The following is a 21005-nucleotide window of genomic DNA, read 5'->3' on the forward strand; positions in this document are numbered from 1 at the left end:
TGCACAAGGGGGTAATCATCTTCAAACCTTGTTCCACGAATAGAGTCTATCAGTTTCCCAAAGAGAGGATAGTCACATGGAGCAGGACTGTAAGGCGGGTGTTTCAATGTTGTCCATCCGAGTTTTGTGATCGCTTCCATGGTTTTTTGACTGACATGTGGCCGTGCATTGTCGGACAACAGCAAAACATCCTGCTTTTGCCGATGTGGTCGAACACGACTCAGTCGAGCTTGAAGTTTCTTCAGTTCACATATGCATCAGAATTTATGGTGCTTCCACTTGGTATGATGTCCACAAGCTAGAGTCCTTCGGAATCGAAAAACACCGTAGCCATAACTTTTCCAGCAGAAGGTGTGGTTTTGAATTTTTTTTTCTTGGGTGAATTTGCATGATGCCACTCCATTGATTGCCTCTTCGTCTCTGGTGAAAAGTGATGAAGCCATGTTTCATCTTTTTTTTGACATGTCAGTCAAGAAACCTGTCACAATTTTTCCAAGAAATTCATCTCCACCATTCTCGTCCTGTTCCAAAAGTTCGCTGCATACCGCTCTTCTTGTTTCTTTGTGAGCCACTGTCAACATCCTGGGAACCCACCTGGCACAAACTTTTTTTAACGCCAACACTTTCAGTATTCTGCAAACACTTCCTTCCCCCATCACAACGTAGCGTGACAATTCGTTCACTGTGATGCGTCTGTCAGCAGTCAGCAGTTCGTTAACTCTTTGCACATTGTCTGGAGTGTGTGCAGAGCAAGGCCTGCCGCTGCGAGGACAATCCTCAACATTGCCGTGCTCGCTTTCATCACGTAACCTGCTTGCCCACCGACTAACTGTACTGCGATCGACAGCAACATCTCCATGCACTTTTTTCAACCTCTTGTGGATGTTTCCCACTGTCTCGTTTCCATAGCACAGGAATTCTATGACAGCACGTTGCTTTGACGAAAGTCAAGTGTAGCAGCCACCTTGAAGACATGCTGTGACGGCGCCACTCACGGGAACAGGTTGAACTAAGTTTGAAAACAAGCGGGAAGAATGTATCTAAACACTGTAAAACTTTCATACATGCAGAATGAAAACTGTATTTTTACAAAAATAGTGTGCATTTCTTTTGGAGTGACTCTCGTAGTTAGTGCTAGACGCATGGCACTTTGCGTTTCGAAAATGGTTACGGATTTCAATATTCCGAGATCACGGAGCCAAGAGTGTATCGAGAATACCAAAACTCAGGGATTACATCGCACCATAGACAACACAGACGCCGAAGGCATCCACTAAACGAACGAGAGCAGCGGCGTTTGTCTGGAGTTTTCAGCGCTAACCGATAAGCAATCAATGTGGGACAATGAATGTACCCGTTAGAGTAGTGTGGCGTAATTTGGCGTTAATGGGCTACAGCAGACGACCGACGAGAGTGTCTTTGCTAACACCACGACGTCGCCTGCAGCGCCTCCCCTGCGCTCATGACCATATAGGTTGGAACCTATACGATTAGAAAGCCGTGGGATAGTCAGATGAGTCCTGATTTCAGGTGGCAAGAGCAGATGGTAGGGTTCAAGTGAGGTGTAGACTCCTCGAAGCCATGGACCCAAGTTGTCAACAAGGCACTGAGCAAGTTGGTGGCGGCTCCATAATGGCGTGGGCGGTGTTTACATGGAATGGACTGGCTCCAGATCCTCTGGTCCAACTGAACCGACCATTGACTGTAAATGATTATGTTCGGCTACTCCGAGACCACTTGCAACCATTCATGGACATCATATTCCCAAACGACGGTCAGATCACAGTTGTTCCCCACCGGTTTGAAGCACATTCTGGACAACTCGAGAGAATGATCGCCCGACATTGCCACCCTGATCGCCCGACATGAATCTTATCGAACATTCATGGGATGTAATGGAGAGCGCCCGTGCACAAAATCCTGCACCAACAATTTCGCACGCTCGTCCAGTATTTCTGCAGGTGACCCTCAACGATTTATTGAGTACATGCCACATCAAGTGCTACCCCGCACACAGTTTTAATCTGCCAGGAAGTTTCATATCAGCGCACACTTCGCTGCAAAGTGAAAATCTCATTCTGGAAACATCACCCAGGCTGTGGCTAAGCCACGTCTCCGCAATATCCTTTCTTTCAGGAGTGCTAGTTCTGCAAGGTTCGCAGGATAGCTTATGTAAAGTTTGGAAGGTAGGAGACGAGATACTGGCAGAAGTAAAGCTGTGAGGACCGGGCGTGAGTCGTGCTTCGGTAGCTCAGATGGCAGAGCACTTGCCCGCGAAAGGCAAAGGTCCCGAGTTCGAGTCTCGGTCGGGCACACAGTTTTAATCTGTTTCATATCAGCGCACACTCCGCTGCAGAGTGAAAATCTCATTCTGGAAACATTCCCCAGGCTGTGGCTAAGCCATGTCTCCGCAATATCCTTTCTTTCAGGAGTGCTAGTTCTGCAAGGTTCGCAGGAGATCTTCTGTAAAGTTTGGAAGGTAGGAGACGAGATACTGGCAGAAGTAAAGCTGTGAGGACCGGGCGTGAGTCGTGCTTCGGTAGCTCTGATGGTAGAGCACTTGCCCACGAAAGGCAAAGGTCCCGAGTTCGAGTCTCGGTCGGGCACACAGTTTTAATCTGTTTCATATCAGCGCACACTCCGCTGCAGAGTGAAAATCTCATTCTGAAAACATTCCCCAGGCTGTGGCTAAGCCATGTCTCCGCAATATCCTTTCTTTCAGGAGTGCTAGTTCTGCAAGGTTCGCAGGATAGCTTCTGTAAGGTTTGGAAGGTAGGAGACGAGATACTGGCAGAAGTAAAGCTGTGAGGACCGGGCGTGAGTCGTGCTTCGGTAGCTCAGATGGCAGAGCACTTGCCTGCGAAAGGCAAAGGTCCCGAGTTCGAGTCTCGGTCGGGCACACAGTTTTAATCTGCCAGGAAGTTTCGTATTAGCGCACTCTCCGCTGCAGAGTGAAAATCTCATTCTGGGATCATAGAAAGTGCTTCTGACCGGTTAGCCGGTATAGCCCCAGGCATTCTCCATGGAATTAAAATTGGGTGGTTAGGCGGGCCATTCGAGATGCAATACAGTCGTGAGTATGTGGTACCTGGTTCTTATGCATGCAGCCCTGTTAATACGGGTGTTGTCCTCCTGGAAAATTTGTCCAATCAGCTACTGCCAAGTTTCTGTGTTATTTGGCCCACTTGGAAGGACGTGCATCTTCATGTGCCGCTGCAAGCAAAGGCCTTTTGATCGGGCTCCAAATGTTCAAGGCACCAAGTTTCCTTTCCAGTATTTGCTCGGAATCTAGTTGAGATGGACTTGCATTCGCTGGCAGCAGTAAGTCCTGCAGGGTTTGAAACTGATTTTCATTGACGGGGTATGACATTCGCCTTCGGTCACTGTTGGTTAGGGTGATATTAGTATTCCAGTTCTTACGCCGTTGTTACATTCCTACGAATGGCACACCATTCCCTGTAGGCTTCCAGAATGAGGCTTGTTGGACAGTCTGCGTGGACATCAACAACTTAGGCTCATTGATTCGGGATGCGATTATTGGCATAGACCAAAACGATAGTTCCTTTCTATCATTCTGCCACGTCCACACTAGTCTTATTGTGCTGATTCCCTACAACCGGCTGGCTTGTAACGGGTGGTTAGAAATAAACTGTTGGTATTTCGCGTTTTGCTGTGCGAGTGTATACATAGCAGGATGCTGAAACATCGTATGTACATTCAATAATCGGTGCGCTCGCGGAGTGTGCAGAAAAAGCACTAGTTCAACTTCCTGCCACCATGCGAAAATATGGCGCTGTAAGCAGTCAGAATGTGGTACGTATGCAGGAAAAGGGGAGGTGCGATCAAAGACTGATAACGGTGATTGTGGTACGTTTATTAGGAGATGGGCAAAAGTTACAAAATGTGTTCAGTATAGTCTCCCGACTCAGCTACATGCTGCATACGTAAGAATGCCTTGCTCAGAGCATATTCAGTGTAATAAAAGCGATATGTTGTTGCATGCTATCTGACACATCAGCAAGAGTCTAGACAGTTTCCTGACAGACACGATCTTTAAGATGTTCCCACAACCAGAAGTCATACGGCTTTACGTGAGGGGATCTGAAAGGCCACACATCTAGAAATTGCCTAGAGACGACGCTGTCGTTACCGGTTTCTTGAAGCAAATCTTTCACCTGGCAAGCAAAATGTGGTGTCGTTACATCTTGGACGAAAATAGTGGTGTCGACTCAGTCGCATTCTTCAAAAACTGGAATCGTGTTTTGCACAAGAAAGTCCTTAAAACGTGTGATCGAGCGGTTCTTGGCGCTTCAGTCCGGAATCGCGCTGCTGCTACGGTTGCAGGTTCGAATCCTGCCTCGGGCATGGATGTGTGTGATGTCCTTAGGTTAGTTGGGTTTAAGTAGTTCTAAGTCTAGGGGACTGATGACCTTAGATGTTAAGTCCCATAGTGTTTAGAGCCATTTGAACCATTTTGAAAACGTGCATATGTCACTGTACACCGAACAGAACCGCGAAGTGTCATCTCCTTGAAGAAATAGTTTCAGAATGAAGGACCTTGTGGAACCACACCACATAAGCTGAGAGCAGTGCATGTTCCTTCACAACTTGGGGTAGAGTAGAGCCCCAGATGCGACATTTATGTTCATTCAAGGCACCATGCAGAGTAAAATGTACCTCGTCCGTGCAAAGAATTATTCCCGGCTATATGCCTTCCATTTTCATGCGTTCAAAAAGCGAAGGACAGGGTCACGATGTTATAGCCTATCTCGGAGCTTCATTTGGCGCACATTCTGACTCTTGTAGGGATGCCAGAGTAAAATGCTCCGCAAAAGCTTTTTAACTCTTGGGCAGGGGCGAGGCAATTCCAATGACAGAGGTCGAACACTGGCTGTAGCAGTCGAGGCATGTGTTTAGCTGTCAGCTATAGCGACACCAACTTTATCAACAACTGCCATCGGAATGGTCATTCTCCCTCTCCATTCTGCAACACTTAATTCACCTGTTTTCGCAAATTTCTTGATCATATTGCTTTGCTCATTTATTGAATGGACCCTCTTTGCAGTTGTTTCTGTCGGAGATATTCCCGCAATGCAGCACTGCTGTTGCTGCCGTTCTGATAACACAACTTTACCAGTAGTACATGGTCTTTCTTCTCGACAGCCATTGTGTTTTGTACGGAAAACTTCAGCCTTCTTGACCCTTTACTCCACCAGTCACTTCACATAAGAAATCAAGATGGATCACCAAGCGACAAACAGCATACTGACTTCGTAACAGGAACCATTTTCCACTGGTGGCAGAAACTAATATTTTTTATCAGCATACTCCGCGAGCGCACCGGTTAATGAATATACCTAAGATGTTTCAGCGTCCTGCGATGTATACAGCCCGCACTGCAGCATTTCCAGCATCGTCGGTTGAATTATAACACCTGATACACGCCCAATCACTACCATTTCTTACGTCAACAACAGTAGGTCACATGACCGCGTGGTGCCACTTCTCCATTATCTGTATGGTTCCAAGGCAGCCAGTGTGATAGTTCAAGGGGGTGACTAGTGTTTTATCTGGCGAGCAAACATCTTCCACTACAGTGTAATGTCACTTGTTTGGAGACTAGCTTACAGTGTCATTTTCAGACACTTGGAGTAAACGAAGACAAAACAACTGATGTAGTTTTATAAAGTGTCCTGATTTTCAGACACAAATTTCGAATTGATCGTGTCTCAACAATTTACTTAAACAGCACTGTGCGAGTTATGATCAACAATCTGAAAATCTCGTAATATACATACGGGTTTTCAAAAATGCATGAAAACACCCGATGGTCATATATCTGAGAATGTTACTGAGTTACAACAGGCAGTAAAACTGTTGTGATATTGAGAACTAAGTCTGTTTTAATGATGACCCATTGCTTTTTTTTAATTATCTGTCGTGGACTCATTCATCTCTTTAATTAAAGTACTGAACGCTAATAGCAGGTAGTGAACAGTTTTGTCCCAACACTGCAAGTATACAGCAGTGAATCCATTAACGAAAATTGCAGTTGATTTGATGCAAACGTTGGTATAAAATCTAAAATTACGTGTACTGTGGATACTAGTGGTGAGGAATGTGAATGCGGCACAAATGGGGCAATGAATGCAGCATTTTCATTTCAGCTTCTCTTTTATTGTTCAACTGGTATTGCAACTGAGATGCATTGTGTCGGTCACCATTATTTCAGTTTTAGTGTTTTGGCCTGGGAAGTCCATGTATTAGTATTAAACAGCGTAATTCAAAATTGTTCATCCATTCCGTGCAAGCCTTCAGTGCAGACGAAGTAGGCAGCCGCATAGGACTAGAAACTTTGGAGATGCCAAGTTTTGTATGAAAACTGCAGGTAACTTCAAACAGTTATCCCTTTATTTCCTTTCCTATTGTTAGTGGGAAAGAAGAGGCACTAAAATTTATGATGAAAGAATGCAAAAGATAAGATGCTGATGATATTACGGTTCTCTGTAAAATATGAGGAATAATTGTATCACCTGTTGAATGAGATGACCTGTCTAGTGAGCAAAGATGGCAAACATTGGAGGGGGAAACACATATTACAAAGAACGATTAGTACTTTACCTAAGTGTCTAGTTTTTTCGACTGCTTTTCAGCAGCTAAAACGGCTCCTGCTCGAAGCAATAAGATCCTCAGAACAGAATGTTTCTTTGCTGGGTTTATTGGGTGGTAGCGTATAGATACCTATCCGTGTGAGTGTGGTTTTGGCAAATAGTGTGGCTGAGACACCCATTTGCTTTTCGGCAGACAAGGATGTCAAGAAATGGCATAACACTATCTGTGTCTACCTCTATTGTGAACTTGATGTGGCGTTCGATGTTCTTGATACGGCCCAAGAACTCTCAGCTTTTCATGTCCTTGAGGCCAGACAACGAATGTATTGATAGCGCGAAGATGAAAATAACTAGGCATGGGAGAAGCTGTGTCCAGGGCAATGTGCCTTATCCGGTTGTCCATAACTGGAGATAATGGGATTCCCATTGTGATGCTGTCCTTTTGGTTAAAATATCTTCCATTAGACAACAAATATGCTGACGTCAGAGTGTGTTTAAATGAATTAACAATAGTGTCATCAGAGAACTAGGAAGGCAGATCTATAGTCTTTGACGGGAACGCACATGAATAATGTGACCACATCACACGTGGCCATCGTATCTCCTCCTCCAAGGCACAGACGCTCCGGTCGGCTGATGAAGTCGGCCGTATTCTTATTATAGTGAGCACTGTGATCAATGTGTGAAGTAAGAAAGCTGGTCAGATGTTACGCAAGTCTGTACGAGAAGTCAGTGACTCTGTGGTACTCATGACGGGCCATACCTGTATTTGCTTCTTATGAAGTTTTGGCCAGCCATGAAATACAGGTGGTCGAGGCGCATGAAGGAGGAGCTTTTAATGACACTCTTTTCCAATCACGACCGCTTGAGAATTTCCGACGTTGTCTTTTAACTCTGGATGTTGAGTACCATGAATCTTTTTGTACCTCACCCCCTCCAGCGTTTACCACGTCACCAAGCTTTTCTTTCTATTTTTAACCAGTCTTCTGTAGGTGAGACAGCCTGCGATGAACTTCTCTCGTGTGCCAACCTTTTCATCTCTGAGCAGGATTTGCGCCGTATGTCCTCAATAATTTATTGGATGTATTTCAATCTATGTTCTCCCCTGCAGTTTTTACGTTCTATGGTTTTCTCTAGCAGCATGGAAGTCATTCCTTGATGTCTTAAGACATGTTCTATTAACCTCTCCTTTCTTCTTGTCAGTGTTTGCCAAATGTTCCTTTCTCTGCCGATTCTGTGAAGAACCTCTTCATTCCTAATATCAATTGACCCACTCTTCAACATTCTTACATTTTTTAGATTCTCTTATTTTCCGGTGTTTCCACAGTACATGATTCACTACCAGACAGTGCTGTGCTCAGAATGGCATTCTCATAAATTTCTTTCTCAATATTGGTGTCTATGTTTGATACTACTAGACTTCTTTTGGCAGTTAATACTCTTTGCCTATTTTATAAATTATAGAACGCAGCAATCAGTCGTCTTTTTTTTTTTTTTTTTTTTGTTTTATTACGCGAATCCAGATTTCGGCTAGTGCCTATCCATTATCAATGCACTATTTTCTAATCTCGATGCATGTCAGTACGCCTGAACAACTGGGAACTAACATGCATCGAAATTAGAAAATAGTGCATTGATAATGGCTAGGCACTAGCCGAATTCTGGATTTGCGTAATAAAACCTGCAAAGAAAGGACGACTGACTGCTGCGCTCTATAAGTCACATAACAGCCGCTGAGTGCACCCACTTTCCTAATGGAAGGTAAGCTGACGACTCTTTGCCTGCGCTAGTCTACTCTTCATGTTCTCCTCTGTTTCGGCCACCATATGCTATTGTCCTGCTAAGGTTGTAGAATTCCTTAACTGCGACTAGTTCACGATCACCAATTCTGAAGTTAAGTTTATTGCTAACCTCATTTCTGCTAATTTCCTTCTTTTTCGATTTACTCTCAATCCATTTTCTGTATATATTAAACTGTTCATTCCATTCAACAGGTCCCGTAATTTCTGTACATCCTTCTTCCAACAGACAAAGGGGAGCAGCTGTTATACGTATGTACAGAAACAATAAAACCTTCAGCTTTGTGTGCTAGTTTTATTTAATAGCATCTGGATGCGATCTCCGTGTTCCTCTACGACATTGAGTGATCACGTTTTCACCAGGAATCATCACCATATTTCTACTAAAAAGACCAGAGACCATTGATGTCCGTGGGTTTTAACGTGCGTGAGGCGTCTTGTTCCAGCACTTCAGCTCAAATACATGACAGACACATGGGAATGAGAGGAGAGATTGATCAATCTCTCAACTGATATTGGTTTCCGGACGGTTGATGATATACATCCATACACGGATATATTTTTGGATTATGAAACGACTGGATTCAGATTCCCATACGGATATCCAGATTTAGGTTTTCTATGGTTTTCCGTACATCATCACTAAAGGAAAATTTCGGGATGGTTCCTCTGAAACGGGCACGGTCGACTTCCTTCCCTGAGATTCTCCAACCAGAGTTTCTGCTCCTTCTCTAATGACCTTCGCTTTGCATAACTCTGAGAACATAGTCGTCTGAGGGTGACTAACACACCAAGTACTGTGATTTTATACAAAATGCTCCCCTTAGCAAATGGCAACAAATCACAGTACGTCCGTAATTAAACTTCCAGATTCAAAACGCTATAGAAAAGGAACCACCGCTCAGAATGATGTCAATTTGACAGCACATTAATGACGCAGGGGGAAACGTTGTGGAACAGAAAAAGAATTTGACAAAAATTTTAGCAAGCTCCAAGCGTCTTAACGTAAATGGGGTCGGCTACAAATGACAGATGAACCGCCATAAGACGGCTATGGTTTGAGTTCCAGATTACACCAACCGTTCTGTTCAATTCCCATGAGTGAACAAGTTCGGTAGATAACAGTTGTGGCACTGTAAGTCCTAACTAGCATCCCATCCAATATGGTAATGTGTCGTACTACATCGGATATGAAAAAAACGGGTGTTAATCGTCCTGAGGCCAGAAACCGCATAAAAAGCAATATGATATCGATTTATAATAGTCATCAGACTGGCGTAAGACATACTCAATATGCTGTCCAGTGTTTTCCACCGCAAGTTGAAAACGAGAAACATGTCCCACAACAGAAACGAGTATCTCGGGGTGCTGAACACATATTCACTTAACCCCACAGCCAGAAGCCACACGATTACGATCAGGTGATGTGGTCGACCAGACTGTAGGGAAAAGGCTGATAATGTATGAAGGCTGATAATTCTAGCATTTCCGAAAAGCCCTACAGCAGCCGCTTCACTGGCTGTGCAATGTGCGGAGGAGCGCCATCTTGCATATGAATGATCCTACCCACACGTCCACAATGCTGAAGGGTTGTAATGACGGAGCGCAAAAGACTCTCATAGTGAAAATATAACACGTCGGCCTCAGTTGCAAACATAAACCAGTCTTTACCTAGGTTTCAGCCAAAATACACTACTGGCCATTAAAATTGCTACACCATGAAGATGACGTGCTACAGACGCAAAATTTAACCGACAGGAAGACGATGCTGTCATATGCAAAATATTAGCTTTTCAGAGCATTCACACAAGGTTGGTGCCGGTGGCGACACCTACAACGTACTGACATGAGGAAAGTTTCCAACCGATTTTTCATATACAAACAGCAGTTGACCGGCGTTTCCTGGTGAAACGTTGTTGTGACGCCTCTTATAAGGAGGAGAAATGCGTATCATCACGTTTCCGACATTGATAAAGGTCGGATTGTAGCCTATCGAGATTGCGGTTTATCGTATTGCGACATTGCTGCTCGCGTTGGTCGGGATCCAATGACTGTTAGCAGAATATGGAATCGGTGAGTTCAGGAGGGTAATACGGAACGCCGTGCTGGGTCCCAACGGCCTCGTATCACTAGCAGTCGAGATAACAGGCGTCTTATCCGCATGGCTGCATCAGATCGTGCAGCCACGTCTCGATCCGTAAGTCAACAGATGGGGACGTTTGCAAGACAACAACCACTTGTGCGAACAGCTCGACGACGTTTGCAGCAGTACGGACTATCAGCTCGGAGACCATGGATGCGGTTACCCTTGACGCTGCATCACAGGAGCGCCTGCGATGGTGTACTCAACAACGAACCTGGGTGCACGAATGGCAAAACCTCATTTTTTCGGATGAATCCAGTATCACGATGGTCGCATCCGTGTTTGGCGACATCGCGGTGAACGCACATTGGAAGCGAGTATTCGTCATCGCCATACTGGCGTATCACCCGGCGTGATGGTATGGGGTGCCATTGGTTACACGTCTCGGTCACCTCTTGTTCGCATTGACGGCACTCTGAACAGTGGACGTTACATTTCAGATGTGTTACGACCCGCGGCTCTACCCTTCATTCGATCCCTGCAAAACCCTACATTTCAGCAGGACAATGCACGACCGCATGTTGCAGGTCCTGTACGGGCCTTTCTGGATACAGAAAATGTTCGGCTGCTGCCCTGACCAGCACAGTCTCCAGATCTCTCACCAATTGAAAACGTCTGGTCAATGGTGGCCGAGCAACTGGCTCGTCACAATACGCCAGTCACTACTCTTGATGAACTGTAGTATCTAGTTGAAACTGTAAGGGCAGCTGTACCTGTACACGCCACCCAAGCTCTGTTTGACTCAATGCCCAGGTGTATCAAGGCCGTTAGTACGGCCAGAGGTGGTTGTTCTGGGTACTGATTTCTCAGAATCTATGCACCCAAACTGCGTGAAAATGTAATGACATATCAGTTCTAGTATAATATATTTGTCCAATGAATACCCGTTTATCATTTGCATTTCTTCTTGGTGTAGCAATTTTAATGGCCAGTAGTGTAATTTGGCCTTCTTCAGAAGCTATTTACACTAAACTATTGCATGCCAAAGTTGGGCCATGTCAAGTAGAAAACTGTAGCACCGTAGTAACCAGTCACAAATCTACATTACTTGGGGTGAAGAGAAACAGCTGGCCCCACTGCGCGGACGAGGTCGGTAGGCCGCGAGACCTGCGCCGGAACTAATCGCAGCGAGCACCAATGTACCGAGCACCGCTGATGGTCATGCGCATGCGCGCTTGGAAATGTAGATGCTTAACAGTAGCTACCTTTATTTTAGGAATTGGATTAATATAAGCATTAAAACTGTTAATTGCGTAATATGTAACCGAACTTACTTCTGAGGAGAACAAGAACTCTATAAACGGATTCGGAGCCCGTAAGAAAGATTAGTTATTACTCGGCTAAATTATTCCTCAATTTTCAATACATTACTATTCGACTAAAGAAAGTGGAGTCAGGGGTCTCAGGCAACGTAACATCAGGGCCGGTGAAGCGAAGGTTGAATACCTTCGAAAAAGTTCTTATTTCTCAATTCTAGCTATCCATTAAGTAGGTTTTCTTTATCAAGCAACAGGTGTTTAAAGACTTGCAACTCCTCAAGGACATCTGGCCTAGTGCCTTTAACGTCGCAATTTAATTGCTCTGCGTTATTTGGTGGATTTGGAGCATGGGCCAATGGAAAAATGTGTTCGGCAAAAGTCGTGCGAGCGTGCCATCACCGCTTTTCGTGGGTATATGTTCTATATGTCTAGCTGGGAGGGCTCTCCCTGTCTGGCCTATGCAATAACTCGGCAATCACTACAAGTGATTTTCTACACCCCAGAACGAGATAATTTGTCATTAGTATTCTCTAACGAGTGGACCAAGTTCTTTTTGAGACTGTTATTCGTATAATATGCTATCTTAAAGCCGTGGCTCTTTGCAGCTGCTGATGATTTTGCAACAACAGTTTTTGGAATTCGTTTCTCTCTCTGTCTATTCGCAGAATTCAGCAGCAGTTCTCAGTACGTTAACGCCATGTCAGTTATTCTATCTCAGATAAATTTTGAAATATTCTCCTCCTTATTGAGTAAACTACTAATTTTTTTTAATTGACTGTACAATATAGTACATGTGGCACAATTATACACTCCTGGAAATTGAAATAAGAACACCGTGAATTCATTGTCCCAGGAAGGGGAAACTTTATTGACACATTCCTGGGGTCAGATACATCACATGATCACACTGACAGAACCACAGGCACATAGACACAGGCAACAGAGCATGCACAATGTCGGCACTAGTACAGTGTATATCCACCTTTCGCAGCAATGCAGGCTGCTATTCTCCCATGGAGACGATCGTAGAGATGCTGGATGTAGTCCTGTGGAACGGCTTGCCATGCCATTTCCACCTGGCGCCTCAGTTGGACCAGCGTTCGTGCTGGACGTGCAGACAGCGTGAGACGACGCTTCATCCAGTCCCAAACATGCTCAATGGGGGACAGATCCGGAGATCTTGCTGGCCAGGGTAGTTGACTTACACCTTCTAGAGCACGTTGGGTGGCACGGGATACATGCGGACGTGCATTGTCCTGTTGGAACAGCAAGTTCCCTTGCCGGTCTAGGAATGGTAGAACGATGGGTTCGATGACGGTTTGGATGTACCGTGCACTATTCAGTGTCCCCTCGACGATCACCAGTGGTGTACGGCCAGTGTAGGAGATCGCTCCCCACACCATGATGCCGGGTGTTGGCCCTGTGTGCCTCGGTCGTATGCAGTCCTGATTGTGGCGCTCACCTGCACGGCGCCAAACACGCATACGACCATCATTGGCACCAAGGCAGAAGCGACTCTCATCGCTGAAGACGACACGTCTCCATTCGTCCCTCCATTCACGCCTGTCGCGACACCACTGGAGGCGGGCTGCACGATGTTGGGGCGTGAGCGGAAGACGGCCTAACGGTGTGCGGGACCGTAGCCCAGCTTCATGGGGATGGTTGCGAATGGTCCTCGCCGATACCCCAGGAGCAACAGTGTCCCTAATTTGCTGGGAAGTGGCGGTGCGGTCCCCTACGGCACTGCGTAGGATCCTACGGTCTTGGCGTGCATCCGTGCGTCGCTGCGGTCCGGTCCCAGGTCGACGGGCACGTGCACCTTCCGCCGACCACTGGCGACAACATCGATGTACTGTGGAGACCTCACGCCCCACGTGTTGAGCAATTCGGCGGTACGTCCACCCGGCCTCCAGCATGCCCACTATACGCCCTCGCTCAAAGTCCGTCAACTGCACATACGGTTCACGTCCACGCTGTCGCGGCATGCTACCAGTGTTAAAGACTGCGATGGAGCTCCGTATGCCACGGCAAACTGGCTGACACTGACGGCGGCGGTGCACAAATGCTGCTCAGCTAGCGCCATTCGACGGCCAACACCGCGGTTCCTGGTGTGTCCGCTGTGCCGTGCGTGTGATCATTGCTTGTACAGCCCTCTCGCAGTGTCCGGAGCAAGTATGGTGGGTCTGACACACCGGTGTCAATGTGTTCTTTTTTCCATTTCCAGGAGTGTATGATTAAATACAGACAACCAGTATTGAAATGCTGGGTGCCTTAATTTCAGACGGAACCCTGTTGCTTGAGTTACTGTATTAGTTTGTTGAAACGTAAACTCAGTTATATGCATGCATTCTAGAAGTTAATTTTTCCGTACACAGCTTGCACAGTTCTTTGTTTAAAATTCCATCTCCTGTTGGAAACGCTTGGGAATTTCTGTTCACTTTGTGAATTAGAACCGCTATTCGCTGTGAAGAACTATGGAAAATTTTTTTGTATGTCCATCCTTTTGGAGGGAGGTCTTTCTTATGACGGCCATTTAGTATGGTGAGAAAATAAAACGCCTATAGGCTGTCCTTATGATTTTATTTTATTTTGTTGTAACCAGTTTCGGTGCTTCAACGCGCTATCTTCAGGCTGTAGTTGTTGCGGAACCGGTTGATATATCCGCTATATATATATCGCCAGCATAACTGGATAAGCAAATAATCTGTCAGCAGTAACCATCAGCTAGATGACAACTGATGCGATATATATAGGGATTATATCAACCAGTTCCGCATCAACTACAGCCTGAAGATGGCGCATTGAAGCGCCAAATCTGGTCGCAACAAAATAAAATAAAATGATAAGAACAGCTGTAGCTGTTCTAGTTTCCCACAACATGGAAAATGTGGTGTCGTAAGCACAGCATGCACCGCCAGGCACTATCATAGGCGTCGATAGGTCGAGAACCCCCTCCAGAGGGCCGGCCGGTGTGGCCGAGCGGTTCTAGGCGCTTCAGTCCGGAATCGCGCGACTGCTACGGTCGCAGGTTCGAATCCAGCCTCGGGCATGGATGTGTGTGATGTCCTTAGGATACTTAGGTTTAAGTTGTACTAAGTTCTAGGGGACTGATGACCTCAGATGTTAAGTCCCATAGTGCTCAGAGCCATTTGAACCCACTCCAGAGGTGGAATATAGCCCAGCGATTGCCGCACCAAGAAGTTGCAATTGTAGCGGTACCGGAGAAGTGATAAGCGCCGGCGTCACAGCAGAGCGGGCGGTTCCAAGTTAATTCGACTACCGAGAAGACCGCCTCGTGTACTTCGCGCCGCAACGTCTGCTGCTAGCGAGTCCACACCAGCTCTTCTTCAGCGAACTTTCTAGTGGGAAAGGAACTGTTTACTAATCAGCCCTAGTTTCTGGAATACTTATAGTTGAACTTCAGGACCTGCTGCCTGAGTCGACTTGTAACACAAAGTTGAGTGCTCGTCAATAAACATGTATGTTCTTGTCACTAAACATTACCAGTGTTTCAGTGTTCTCCTCGTTCTCCTTTCATAGTGTTTGCCTCGGCACAGTATAAATAGCTGAGGGTGGCGAAGAGTAAAATCTCCTTCTGTGGTTGTATCAAGAGTACCAACATCAGAAATAACAAAGACTCTCGCTAAGGTCAGAAGAAAACCTCTAACGTCCATATTCTGTCTCGTTGCTTACATTTAAATCAGATTCAACTTAATTGGCATAACAATGAATAAAATAGGCATGTTTAAGACGTTCGTCCAGAAGTGTCTGTACACCTGAATGGCGGTATCTGTTCTTTCGGACATGTCAACGGGGACGGTTGAAAATGTGTTCCCCGACCAGGACTCGAATCCGGGATCTCCTGCTTACATGGCAGGCGCTCTATCCCTCTTTTTTTTTCTTTAAATCTCATTTTGTTCGCTTTCGTTCGTTGCATCTGCTCGGGGCGGACGTATTAAGACATCCGTTTAAGTCCGTCGTTGATCGATTAACTCAGTTTTTGTTTTTTATTACAGAGGACAGTTAACCCACTGACTGAAGACGCTGAGCTACGGTGCCGGCAATCCCTCTGAGCCACCGAGGACACAAAGGATAGTGCGACTGCAGGGACGTATCTGTGGAACGCCTCCCTTGAGACCGACATTCGCAAGTTATTGTCCCGCACTATATTCATAGTGCACCTGCCCATTATACTCATTACTCTCGGCTTTACTGCCGATTCCCGTAAGAGTTCTGGCACTGTTTGTGCATCTTCTGTGCGGATGCACAAACAGTGCCCGAACTCTTACGGCAATCGGCAGTAAAGCCGAGAGTAATTAGTATAAGCCGGCTGGAGTGGCCGAGCGGCTCAATGCGCTAGTCTGGAGCCGCGCGACCGCTACGGTCGGAGGTTCGAATCCTGCCTCGGGCATGGATGTGTATGTTGTCCTTAGGTTAGTTAGATTTAAGTAGTTCTAAGTTCTAGGGGACTGATGACCTCAGCAATTAAGTCCCATAGTGCTCAGAGCCATTTGAACTATTTGAACCAATGAGTATAATGAGCAGGGGCAAAAAAATGGTTCAAATGGCTCTGAGCACTATGGGACTTAACTTCTGAGGTCATCATACCCCTAGAACATAGAACTACTTAAACCTAACTAACCTAAGGACAACAGACACATTAATGCCCGAGGCAGGATACGAACCTGCGACCGTAGCGGTAGCGCGGTTCCAGACTGTAGCGCCCAGAACCGCTCGGCCACCCCGGCCGGCGAGGTGGGGCACTATGAATATAGTGCGGGACAATAATTTGCGAATCCAGCCGGCACGGTAGCTCAGCGTGTTCGGTAGAGGGTTTAGCTACCCTCTGTAACTGAGTGAACGGATCAACGAACAATCTGAACGAGTGTCATCGGACGTCCGCCACAAACAAATTTAACGAACAATACAGAAGAAACTGAGATAAAAAAAGATGGATAGAGCGTCTGCCATGTAAGCAGGAGATCCCGGGTTCGAGTCCCGGTCGGGGCACACATTTTCAACTGTCCCCGTTGACTTATATCAACGCCTCGTATGCAGCTATGGGTATTCATTTCATTGTGATTACATTTATTGGTGTTTTCCACAATACCCAGCAAAGTTCCTTAGTCATTCTGCTAACGTTTTATGATGACGTTCACAAGGGTTGAGGGAGGTCTACAGGTTTACCCTTACAGAATACATGTCTAACAACTATGACAAACTGTGAAACTGTTGGAAAATCATTCTTTAATCTGCGATAACTGATACAAAATGGGTGGCAGCAATTTTCTTTCTTACTTGGTCACGGTAATTACAGGAAAGCAAATCATTTTGAATATGTTTACATGTGCTTTTGAAAAACGGTAGCCTTCGACAGATGATCGCTAAGTGCAGCATGAAATCCAACAGTGAATTCTAGAAGACCGCGGAAAATTCGTGTATTTGATGAGTTACTGCGTTCGTAATGTCCACGAAATGCGAGCTCAGAAACACCACAAACCTTAATACAATACACAGTTTTAGAGAGTATGTAACGATATTTGCGAATCTCATCATTGTGTCTTTCAAATGACTATCTATAAGCACTATCTAATTGTTGTCTAATATCCCGAATTCCTTAAATTTTGTGCTCTAGCTACACAGTCATATACACAGTCGGCAAAACAGTCACAACACCAAAGAGGAGTTGTGTGACGTAAACGAAGTTGGTAGGCAGGTTCCTACATCTGAAAGGTCTTCTCCTTGGTTAGCTCTACAGTCCTTGAAGAACTTTGGCCTCCTGTATCACCTGCCTCCATTCTTCTCTGTCCATCGCCTTCCTTCTCCAATTTATTATTTCCATCGCCTTTAGATCTTCTTCCATATTGTCCAGCCACCTTTTCCTGGGTCTACCTCTTCTCCTTCTCCCGTCAGGTTTTCCCATGAAAACTTTCTTGACACTCTGAGTTTCTGGCATTCTCTGTACATGTCCTGCCCATCTTATTCTTCCCTGCTTAATTTTAACAACAATATGCATCTGACCAAAAAGTGTTTGTAGTTCTACATTTGTCCTTACTCTCCAGCCATCTTCCTCTCTCACTGCTCCAAGAATCCTTCTCAGTATCTTTCTTTCCCATCTCAATAACCAGTTCTCCTCGTTTAATGTCAATACCCGGCCTTCTGATCCATATATTACTATAGGTCTTAATATAGTCGTGTATATTTTGATTTTTGTATTCCTACTAACTTTCCTGGAATTAAATACATTCTGCAAGGCAAAATAGCAACGATTTCCACTCTCTATACTTTCTTGAATTTCTACTGCCATTTTATTGTCCTCCGTTGTTACAGAACCTAAATATTTAAATATTTTTGCTCTTTCATATTGTTTCGCATTCATTACTATTGAATTCCTTTGTCCATTTATATTGGGCTCCCCAATCACCATATACTTTGTTTTGTTTATGTTTACCTCTAGCTGGCCGCTGTGGCCGAACGGTTCTAGGCGCTTCAGTCCGGAACAGCGCTGCTACGGTCGGAGGTTCGAATTCTACCTCGGGCATGGATGTGTGTGATGTCCTTAGGTTAGTTAGGTTTAAGTAGTTCTGAGGACTGATGACCTCAAATGTTATGTCCCATAGTGGTTGGAGCCATTTGAATTTCTTTACTTCTAAACCTACTTCTCTTGCTGCTTCCTCTAGCGTATCGTAGTTGCACTTTAGTGTCCTTACATTCCTTGCCATTAATGCTACATCATCCGCATATGCTACCACTTGAACTTTCCGATTAAGTATTGTTCCTCCTAGGTTTATCGGTATATGCCGCATCAGAGTTTCTAATTCTAAATTAAATAGCCCCCTCTGTACTTGGAATTCTCCAGACAGTTCTTGCTCTATTCTTACTTCACACACTTTTGCTTTCATTGTCATTTCCGTTAAATTGACCAGTTTTAATGGGATTCTAAATTATTTCACGATCTGTATAATTTTCTTTCTGTGTAGGCTGTCGTATGCTTGCTTAAAATCAATGTACAACTGATGTAGTTGATTGTCATACTCATAAAACTTCTCTACCACTTGTCTTAATGAAAATATCTGATCCATCGTGGATTTGTTCTTCCTAAACATCTGAAAGGTGGTGATATTAAATATTAGCACCAGTCGAATAAGAATGGCACTAAAAGTGCAATAGTGAGGAAGGAAACCAGGTTTGCTTAACTACACGCTGTAAGGGTAGTGAGCATTAGTTACCTTCGGGATCGGAGGAGGTGAGTTGATATTAATCAAGAATGTCTCTAAGGCGTCAAAGACGCCATTATCAGCTCCTCACTGAGCTTGAACGAGGTCGTGTAATAGGGCTAAGAGAAGCTGGATGTTACTTCTGCGATATTGCAGAAGGACTTGGTAGGAATGTAGCCACTGTGCATGATTTCTGGCAGCGGTGGTCGCTAGAAAGTACGGCCACAAGACGACAGGGCTACAGACTGCCATGTGGCACTAGCGGGAGGGGAGACCGTCGTATTCGGTGCATGGCTCTGGCGTATCGGACTGCATCTGCAACAGCTACGTGAGCAAGAGTTGGCAACACAGTGACTCAACGAACTGTTACCACAGTGACTCAAGGAACTGTTACAGATCGTTTGCTTCAAGGACAGCTCCGGTCTAGATCCCCTGTGGCGTGCACCCTACTGACCCCGAACAAACGCCATTTGCGACTTCAGTGGCGTCACGCGAGAGCTCATTGGAAGGTAGGGGGAGGTCTGTTGTGTTTTCTGATGAAAGCTTGTGTCTCAGTGCCTGTGATCGCCATCTGTTGGTTAGGAGAAGGCCAGTTGAGGACCTGCAACCAACCCGTCTGAGTGCTGGACACAGTGGACCTCAAGCTGGAGTTATGGTCTGGGCTGCGATCTCGTATAACAGCAGGAGCACTCTCGTGTTTATCCCACGCATCTTGACTACAATTTTTTAAATCAGTCTCGTGATTCGATCTGTTGTGCTGCATTTCATGAACAGCATTCCAGGAGGTGTTTTCCAGTAGGATAACGCTCGCCCACATACCGCTATTCTAACCCAACATGCTCTACAGAGTGTCGAAATATTTCCTTCGCCTGCTCGATCACCAGATCTGTCTCCAGTCGAGAACATATGGCACATCACTGGACGACAGCTCTAGCGTAATCCACTAATAGCATTAGCCATCGCTGTACTGACCGACCAAACGCAAGGGGTATGAAACTATCCTACAAACTGACATCCGGCACCTGTGCAACACAATGCATGCAGGCTTGCATACCACATTCTGGCGGTTACACCGGTTATCAATGTACTACCATTTCAAATAGGCCTTAGGTTATCTCGCGCTTTCATTAATGTTATGCCGGGGCCAAGGTAGCCCCTGAGGGCCGGCAACCCCTATTACACCACAGAAGACGAGGTTGTCTATGGTTGTCTATGTCCAAGGCGTACGAAAAGCACCATGGTAAACACCGGCTATTTACATACAAGATAAGGGAAACAGACATTCCGAGCACTACTTCCTGCAGGGGGAGCTCGAGCCTACAAAACCTGATTGTCTGGAGACAGCTATTTAGGCGCTAGAACCAGCTCCGAAATTAAGTTCACTCCGGATGCCGACCTCGTGAACGTCGACCGCTGAAGATTACGTCTTCATCTCTGAATTTGACTCTTACTAGTGTGTGTGTTTGTTATCACGAACCTTTGTGGAAAATTAGAAGTGAACTTTTGTATGCCTCAATTAGGAGACTTTTACAGGCATAGTTATTGTTACCTTTTCGTTTGTTGTTCGGTCATCAAACTTGTGTACTTACCTCAATAAAAGTTGTGTTTGTGAAAAATTGTGGATTGTCAGTCACAACAAGTAACCTGTGATCAATGTCACTCACTTCAATATGTTACCTAGTCAAATATATTCTCAAAATTTCGTTACTTACATTAATGATTTTTCGGTGTTGCCTGTTTTTCCGTTTGTTTATTCATTACTGAATAATTATCTGTCGCAGAGGTTGGAAATTGTCTCGGAGGCGAATATTTCTATGTGAGTGCACTGATCCTTTTCGCCACAGGACGAAACGTCGCTGTCTTTCTGTACGTCATATGTAAGTCGTCTGTAGTGCAGACTCCAAGTTTTCGATTTTGGGAACCATATGCTAACTTGGAGGGATTCGGGAGGTGATGTGAGGAAGGTTCTTGACGTT

Source organism: Schistocerca cancellata, chromosome 1 (genome assembly GCF_023864275.1).
Source record: "Schistocerca cancellata isolate TAMUIC-IGC-003103 chromosome 1, iqSchCanc2.1, whole genome shotgun sequence".
Taxonomy (NCBI): Eukaryota; Metazoa; Arthropoda; class Insecta; order Orthoptera; family Acrididae; genus Schistocerca; species Schistocerca cancellata.